The 9,497-nt window shown below is 41.1% G+C and overlaps 1 pseudogene; it reads right to left on the reverse strand.

Moving 5' to 3' along the window:
• Positions 1–1,269: 1,269 nt before the first annotated feature.
• On the reverse strand, positions 1,270–9,192 carry LOC149151429 (cytochrome P450 782C1 pseudogene; annotated as a pseudogene).
• Between the last annotated feature and the right edge of the window lie 305 nt (positions 9,193–9,497).

A 9,497-nucleotide genomic window follows, 5' to 3' on the forward strand; every position in this document is an offset into this window, starting at 1 on the left:
TTAATGAGTATAATTTAATTTTGAATTTACAAGTTGGAAAAAAAAACTTTTTTTAAAATTATAAAAAAACTTTAAAAAAATACTATGTAAAAGATTTCAATTTGAAATTAAAATAAATTTAATTTCAAATTTTTATAACTTTTAAATAACTATCTAAATTTATTAACTTAAATTATTATATAATAATAACAAAAAAAAATCTGGGGTCATTAAGTAAAAAAATAAAAATTATAAAAAACCTAAAAAAATTCAATCTGAAAAATCTAAATTTTTAATATATAATAAATTAAAAATTAAAATAAATCTAATTTTAAAATTTGTATAACCTTTAAATAACTAACTAGATTTATTAACTTAAATTATTATATATTAAAAAAAAATAAAAAAAAAATAAATCTATGTCATAATATTATTATTCAAGAAAATCCATTAGCTTTAAGGTAATTCATTCTTAACCTTTTTAAGTTGTGAACTTTGAGGTCACTCCAATATCATTTTATACGTAACTTCAACTTATTTTAAATTTACATAATCAGCTTAATATTTTTCATCTTAATTATTAAAACTATTTTTAATAAAATTATACATTTGACATTTAAATTGATTTGTATAGTATAGGCGTATTTACATAATCAGCTTAATATTTTTCATCCTACTTATTAAAACTATTTTTAATAAATTTATACATTTAACATTTAAATTGATTTGTATAATATAGGCGTACAAAATTTTCTGGGAAAACAATATTTGTAAAAGAAAATATCCTGATCCATGTTCATAAGAACGAGAAAAGTAAATAAAAACATAATCTGAAACGATAAGGTTCGTACACAAATCCCTAACTACAATGCGAATCCTTAACTACAATGCGGTTTCTTTTTGTATCCTATAGCATATTAAATGCCCCTTGACAGGAGGTCGATATAACATTATATAACACGTAGCATGTTTTTTTCTCTCTCATCACCGCGCGGCATGTTATATGGTGTTATATCAACCCATGTCAAGGGGCATTTACTATGCTATACGATACGAAATAAGAACTGCCACTACAATTGTGGCGCAATATCTAATGAATAAATTCGTCGACGCATGGGATACACTTTTCAATTACGAATGTCACCGAATATTTAATAAACATATTCATGCACGTATGGGATACACGTGAAGAAAATGATCACGTGTATTCATATCATACGAGTTTACTAGGAAATATTGAGATCCATAAGAAACCGGGCACGACGTAAAAAAGAGGTGGGTTTAAATGGTTTAATTGTTTGCATGTGGTTTCAAGGGTAAGAGGCCGAGTCGAGGTTTGGCGAGGGCACGCAGAGGGTATTTCTTAGCAAAATTGGTTCCAAATTCTTGATCCTCCATGTTCATGCTCAGCTGCCCCTCAGGAAGCGACCTGTCACGCCCCCAATTCTTTTTTCGTTTAATTGAGCGGGTGCGGCACCGCCTAAGTTAATAACTTGTTCACCGTTAGTTAACTTTACGAACTACGCCTTAACAATTCATAATAAACATGAATTCATATTATTAATGTGCGGAAACCATTAACAATATAACAATAATAAATCAACTCGGCAATAATAATAATAAACAATCTTTTATTATACATGCGAATTTTACATGACTTGGAGCCGCGCTCAACCGGCGTTCCATAAACGGAGGGCGCCCGCCCGTGCTAGAGCGCATGGCGGTCTGCCAAGACTCCACCAAAATACAATATACAATATCACATTTACACTGTTCGGCGTTGGGCGGGTGGGCACACCCATGCACGGCCCTTACCCGAACCACAACCCAAATCTACGTAACCTTTGTGCAGTGGGCGCCCGTGCGCACCACTCCACACCACCGCGCACACCCAATATCTATGGCCAGCTCGACGGGCTCATACTCGAGCTGCGGTAGTGTATAACCTGTGCCTCCACACTTGTGCGCGCACCTTGTGCGATGAAGAGCGAAGAGCGTTGGTTGGTCGATGGTTGAAATGCACCGCAGTCCATTGTAATATATACGCTGCCAAGGTCGCCATCTAACTCCAAGCCGACCTTCCAATTGTTAACATGAACGCCCACGTATGCTTGCCTCCAACGTTGGCTCGCCCAAGTGTGGGTGCGTTCATATGTGCTGCCCGCCCATCATATATATACTTCGCAAACTCTCCAATACTCGCGCGCACACACATGACGACAGACCTTCGCACGCATACTTAGTTGATTTTCCATGACGGAGGGAGCGCGTGCCCGTGCCCAAGAACGCAGGGCGTTACATTCTCCCCCACTGGAAATCGTTGTCGTCCTCGACAACATACCATCTCGGTAGCCATCCACCAAGATCATCACTCATCTGTGATGTGAACTCTTCTTCGCAAGGCAAACATCCTTGCAACACATGTAGAGACTCCTCTCCACTATGTCCCGGCTTAATGACCACTGCCACCAAGCTCATCATACCAAGGCATGCACCTCCACGGTATGCTCTCCATAAGATGTCATCTCGATCCATGATTGTTGACCTCTTGTCTTCATCATGTGTCCCTTCTCCATGTAGTCTCCCTGTCAGATGGCAACACATATGTGTCACCATGTCTCGACTAATGCCAACATATCTCTGCACATTGGTACCCCTCATGACTCGAACTAGTCGGGTGATCAGTCCAACCATACGCCCAAACCATAAGAATGCACATCCTTATGCCATCACAAGTCTTCCCCTGACTTCTGCTACATCTCGGACTCATCAAGAATCTATCAATCATCCCATGCTCAGGTCCATGGAAACTCCATCCCATCTGCAACATGCTTCATATAATCAACCTGATGTCCATGACTCTAGCTGCCCATGATGTCCAACCCATGTAGACTCCATCTCAACCTCTGGCCATCTTCATCCAAGTCTTCATCTGTCATAAAGAAGCCTCCTCCAAGGCCCCTTGTAAAGTTGATGTGGTTCCTCCCTACCAAGGCCTCCACACCAACCTCCCTCCAAGGTTGTTCATCGAGAAAGGAAAGCCAGGAAGCTCCCTCCCTGACTCTCATCCACCCATGTATCGGATTGATGTTGTGTCCTCAAGTATCTGTGCACAGCCTCAATCTCCTCACATGTACATCCAAGCTCACCTAGCTTGTCCTTTTTCAGCTGGAAGTCATATATGCCCATGGCATACCTACAGAAGTCCACTATCCCAGCAGGATCTCTACCTTCATAATCCTCATCAACCACTGCCTTTGAAGTAGCACTCAGGCTTCCTTCATTTGCAACTCCATTGTGAAGATCCTTAGTAGAAGATGCTCCCATCAAATGTCTCCATGTTCGTGAGGTCTTCCTCTCACTTCCTTCATTCTTCCTCCCAGCCTTTGCTATGAAGTCCACCAACTTCTTTTCCTTTGTTTGCACAATACTCCCAAGTCCTCTTTGCTCCACATCCTCATGCTTCACATTAGGATCTTTGGGATACAAGATCATAGAATTCATCCTTGGTCTATAACCCAAGCAACTCCTTCTATTCATAGGCACCATCATGGTCTTTCCTTCAGCTGTGATCAAGAGAATGTCCCGGTCCACCATTGGCATGGCTTGTGCTAGCTCCATGAAGTCCAGCCCCAACACCATAGAATGATCATCCATGTCCACAACTCTCAAGTCCAACTTCCCGAACCACGATCCTACTTTCACCTGTGTGTCCTTCAATACACCATCAACTGCTCTAATGGTAGAGTTGATAGCTTTGAAAGCACTCCATTCCTTTTCCATCTTTGTCTTCTTTCCAAAGGACTTTGCTGCTTTCCTACTCAAGAAGCTATGAGTAGCTCCCGTATCAACCAAAGCTGCAAACTTCTTCCCCTTCACGGTCACCTGCACAAAACTTAGCTTCAAGGAATCACCTCCTTCTGTTGGCTTTGTCTTGTGTCTCACCTCAGCAACCTTCTTCAAGAATTCGGCCTCAGAAGTGTCAATAGGCTCATGCTCCTTCTTGACATTCCTCTTAAGGTACTTCACCTCCTTGCTTGGCCCTTCTAGGGAACTCGGCCCCGGCCTAGCTTGACTTGCTTCAAGCTTTCCTTCCACCGTGTTCTGCTCAAGTGCACCAACCAAGTGTCCATTGACCAAGTTCATGGAACTTAGCTTCCGAATGTCCTCTGGATGTTCTCGGTAGTGAGTTCCCAACCTGTCAATGTAGTCGAGCTCTTCCTGCTCAATCACAACAACCTTCTTACCAAGAAGCTTCTTCTTTATCTCTTCCTCAATTTGCTTGATTTTGGCTTCCACTCTGGCACTTTCCTTCCTCAACCGGGCTCTTTCATCAAAGAGCTCTTGAAGACCAAGACCACTTCGTTGGATCTCCTCATCAAGTTCATTGAGTTCAACATCTGTCGTACTTCCGCATTGGCTCTTGAGTTCTTCAAGTTCCTTCTTTAGTTCCGAACAGCTCTCTCGAATCTTCATGTTCTCGGCCTTTATCGAAACCCATTCTGAACTCCATCGACTCATATGTTCCAATACTTCGTACCGGAGAGCTTTAACTGCACTATGGCTAGATTCACCTTTCGTAGGTTCATCTACCATCACTGCCTTTTCAGCCTTCTCCATATTCACCAAGTCACCTGCAACCTGAACCAACCCTTGTTCCACTTCGTGTGAAACGGTTTCCTTCACATGCAAGTACCTGTCACGAGCAACCCTGCTCAACAGCTTCACCGAACCGAAGCTCTGATACCAACTGTCACGCCCCCAATTCTTTTTTCGTTTAATTGAGCGGGTGCGGCACCGCCTAAGTTAATAACTTGTTCACCGTTAGTTAACTTTACGAACTACGCCTTAACAATTCATAATAAACATGAATTCATATTATTAATGTGTGGAAACCATTAACAATATAACAATAATAAATCAACTCGGCAATAATAATAATAAACAATCTTTTATTATACATGCGAATTTTACATGACCGGGAGCCGCGCTCAACCGGCATTCCATAAACGGAGGGTGCACGCCCGTGCTAGAGCGCACAGCGGTCTGCCAAGAATCCACCAAAATACAATATACAATATCACATTTACACTGTTCGGCGTTGGGCGGGTGGGCACACCCATGCACGGCCCTTACCCGAACCACAACCCAAATCTGCGTAACCTTTGTGCGTGGGCGCCCGTGCGCACCACTCCACACCACCGCGCACACCCAATATCTATGGCCGGCTCGGCGGGCTCATACCCGAGCTGCGGTAGTGTATAACCTGTGCCTCCACACTTGTGCGCACACCTTGTGCGATGAAGAGCGAAGAGCGTTGGTTGTTCGATGGTTGAAATGCATCGCAGTCCATTGTAATATATACGCTGCCAAGGTCGCCATCTAACTCCAAGCCGACCTTCCAATTGTTAACATGAACACCCACGTATGCTTGCCTCCAACGTCGGCTCGCCCAAGTGTGGGTGCGTTCATATGTGCTGCCCGCCCATCATATATATACTTCGCAAACTCTCCAATACTCGCGCATACACACATGACGACGGACCTTGGCACGCATACTTAGTTGATTTTCCATGACGGAGGGAGCGCGCGCCCGTGCCCAAGAACGCAGGGCGTTACATGACCAGTCGAATGCTTGCACCATAACACCTATGGCGTGTTGCATCGCCAGGTACGCCAAGTTGCTAGCAGGACACTTTCTCCTCCCGGCGGAAAAGGGCAAGTATCTGAAGTCACCCATCTTGTTTGATTCGTTCTCGAATCTTTCGGGCTTGAATTCAGAGGGTTCGTCCCACCATTTGGGATTGTTTGCAAGTGCCCATATGTTAATAAACATGATGCATTTTGGGGAATTCTGTAGCTTGTTAAATCTACAGCTTCTTCATTATTTTGTGGATCCGTCATTGGCGCCGGCGGATGAAGACGAAGAGCTTCCTTCACCACGCACTCTAGATATGGAATCTTGCAGATGTCAGATTCATCCAACAAACGCCCGTCACTGAGAACTCTGTCTGTTTCACCTTGCAGTTTTCTTAATGCTCTGGTTTTGAATCAGCTCTGCCATTGCAAATTCAAGCACAGCGGCCACCACATCCTTGCCGAATGGTAAGACATCCTACAACACACAAAGGCCAAAGGGATAAGAACCCAAAAAATAAAAAAGAAACTTATCAATCAATCTAGAATTTATATATACATAGTGTAGAATAGATTGTGATGGGGTGTATTGTTAAATTACTTCATAATATGAAGGTTTGCTGTGGCAAAAATCTAGTCATGTTAAGGGTTGGTGAATAGTTTTATGTAGAGTTCTAGATAAACTTTTTTGGAGCTTCTAGGGATGGTGAATAATTTTATGTGGAGTTCTAGATAAACCTTCTTGGAGCTTATGAAGAGAGAGGGATCAAAACACTTATTTTGTCTAGCTTGGGTTAGAGATAGTGAGCCAAAGAGGGACTGACAAACCTACATTGTGATGCTTGGATTGGAGAGAGATAAAAAGAGAGAGGGAGGGAAAGAAGAGGGGAGGAGAGTGACAGAGAGAAGGGGGTCTCCAAAGCATAGTTACCAAATACAGCCGAGTCACGGTTAAAAATACGAAAAAAAAATACGTACAATTCGAATACCGAATAGTTCGATAAAATTCGATCCGGTTCGTAGTGTAGGTTCTTAACGATTTGGGCGCATGTCTGATTCATTACCTGGCATAGTTAATGACCACAGATGGTTTATTAACTAAAGAACAAGTAGATTGTTGTGGCATGGCATTCTGCAAAGAAAAACAAAAATTGTTGCAGTATGGCAGTATGGCATGCTGCAGAGTAAAACAAAAATTGTTGCAGTATGGCATGCAATAGAGAAAAACAAAAATTGTTGTGGTATGTCAAGCAGCAGAGAAAGACAAAAGATTCACCCAGTAGATTGTTCATTAGCTAAACACAAATAGATTGCTGTTGTATGGCATGCACGCATAGGAAAATAGAAATTGCTGCGGTATAGCATGCACCCAGCTAAAAACATAAAAAATTGCTGCTTTATAGCATGCACGGAGCTAAAAACATAAAAATTAGGAGACTTATGGGTTACTTAGATTTTATAGGTTAAATGAGTAATAACAGTTATGATCAAAATTCCCAATCTCAAAGGTAAGCTGGAGAGTTATGAGCATTGATGTTATTAAATCTTATTTTTTGGTTAGATTTTTCCCACTCACAGAGAAGGAAATGGAAGTATTTAAATTAGAAAATTTCTTTTTTCAAAAATAAACGGTTGTTTTTTTTATAAAATAAATTTGAATATTAATTTTGTAAATTGAGAAGGATTTTACATTAATGAATCTTTGAAATCAAAGAAAGAATATAGGTTTTTGAAAAGAGTATATGATTTGGAGGGAAATGCACAGTACTATATTTTCTGGTTAGATTTTTCCCAGTCATAGAGAAGGAAATGGAAGTATTTAAATTATAAAATTTCTTTTTTTAAAGACGAGGTTGATTTTTTTATAAAATAAATTTGAATATTAATTTTCTAAATAAACAAGGATTTTATATTAATAAAATTTTGAAATCAAAGAAAGAATATAAGTTTTCCAAAAGAGTATATGGTTTGGAGAGAAATGCACAGAAAGAAATGGAAGTACCTAAATTAGAAAATTTCTTTAAGAACATAAGTTTTTGAAAAGAGTATATAGTTTAGAGGGAAGAGGTGAGTGTAAATTCTTTTTGGGTGGATTTGCTTCTGAAGATTTTTTTATTATATACAGTTATAAGTTATATAAAATTCAAAATAAATTAGAAAGAAGATGGCTAAAAAAAATATATTATTTAAAAAATGTTTTCGAATTCGAATTTGGTAACTATGCTCCAAAGCATGCATGATAGAGAGAGGTTTTGGGGAATAGAGGAGTGTAGGGCATACGGGAGAGAGAGATAAGGAGTAAGAGATAGATAAGGAGAGAAGAAGTGGAATTGATGGAGGGACAGATAGAGATGTAGAGTAAGATGAAGAGAGAATGAGGGGAGAGAAAGAAGTGAGAGAGGGAGAGATGAGAGAGAAAGAGAGGGAGTAGAGAGAGCGCGGAAAAGATGCTAGAGCAAGAAATAGAGAGAAAATGACCCAACTACCGCCATCCCCAATAATTTTGACAAATTAAATACCTGTCGATCCAATTTTAGCCTTACCTAAAACCAGGAAAAAAACATAAAAGCATATAACACTTACCATTATTAGTCCCATGAGAGATTTGTCTGATAACTTGTCTTCGCCTTGGAGAGATAGCAAAATATGCACAAAATCTTTGGTCTCCTCGCTGATGTCGTTGTTATTTTCCAAGTCACGCCGATGGTCGTCAATAATAAGCTTGTAAACTCTCTCTAATCTTTGGCTTATTCTTTTGATTCTTCGATGTCGAAGGTGGCCCGTCAAATCTAGCTAGCCCAGACCAGGAATAAGCCCATCACTAATAGCAAAGGCGCCAGCCAGAATCATGGCCTCCTGTACGTCATCCCTGAAGGAATGCATGACCTTGGCAATAGGATGGTCGGGTTGGGTGTACTTGTTACCGAACAACACTCGGGAAATGATATTGTCCATTAAAGAATAACTCACACTTCTGAGATCAATGGGTTCTCCTAAACCTAAACCTACGCCTCTTTGGGATTGTGAGAAGACGTGGTCCACAATGCGGAGGACTTCCTCTCTTCGGATATAACCCTGCGCCCTTAATCTTGCGGGAGAAAATATGTGGGTAGCGCATATTTTCCTCAGGTGGCGCCAGTGAGGGCCATTGGGTGCGAAATCCAGGGCGTGGAAATCAACCCCAATGTATTTTCCAGCAGGTGTGGGTGGTCTAGACGCCCACTCGGTGTCCTTAGTTTTAAGGACTTCCATGGCAAGCTCTGGACTGGAAACAACGAGAACATTTGCATCCCCAAGGCGGAAATGCATGACTGGCCCATACTTGCGAGAAAGTGTAGCATAAGTGCGATGCCTGTATTCAAAACCCACTGAGAACAGGGAGGCAACAAGGGGCCATTGAATAGGACCCGGAGGCAACGTATATGGCCCTCTACACCTAGAAAATACAAGTATTTTAGACAGAAATAATGCTGCCGCTAGGTATAGAGCAGCCCGGAAAGATTTCATATTACTTACATCAAGCCAAGCCCCCACCATGGTCACCATCCGCTCTGCTGCGGCTGAAGCCGAAGCCATGGACATTACAAACATAAACATTATTAAGAAAAGAACAAATTTCATATTAATAACGGTCTCCTAGCTTAGCCATAGTGCCTCCAACGAAAGAATAGCGAAGGCAACACTGGCTCTTCTCATCTGCCTCTGCCACTGCCACTGCCACTGCCACTGACCGCTATTTATAGAGGCAAAAAAAAATGCAACCCCGAAAATACTTGTCTGAATATTCAAGTGACAGGTAAATGTTTAGCCAGATTTGTCTGTTCTTGTCATTTTATTAATGGCCACTCTAGGGTGGGCAGCATGTTGCCCGTGTGATGATT

This window comes from Pinus tabuliformis, chromosome 9 (genome assembly GCF_031772625.1).
Source record: "Pinus tabuliformis cultivar Carrire ecotype Pingquan chromosome 9, CPIR1, whole genome shotgun sequence".
In the NCBI taxonomy this organism is placed as follows: Eukaryota; Viridiplantae; Streptophyta; class Pinopsida; order Pinales; family Pinaceae; genus Pinus; species Pinus tabuliformis.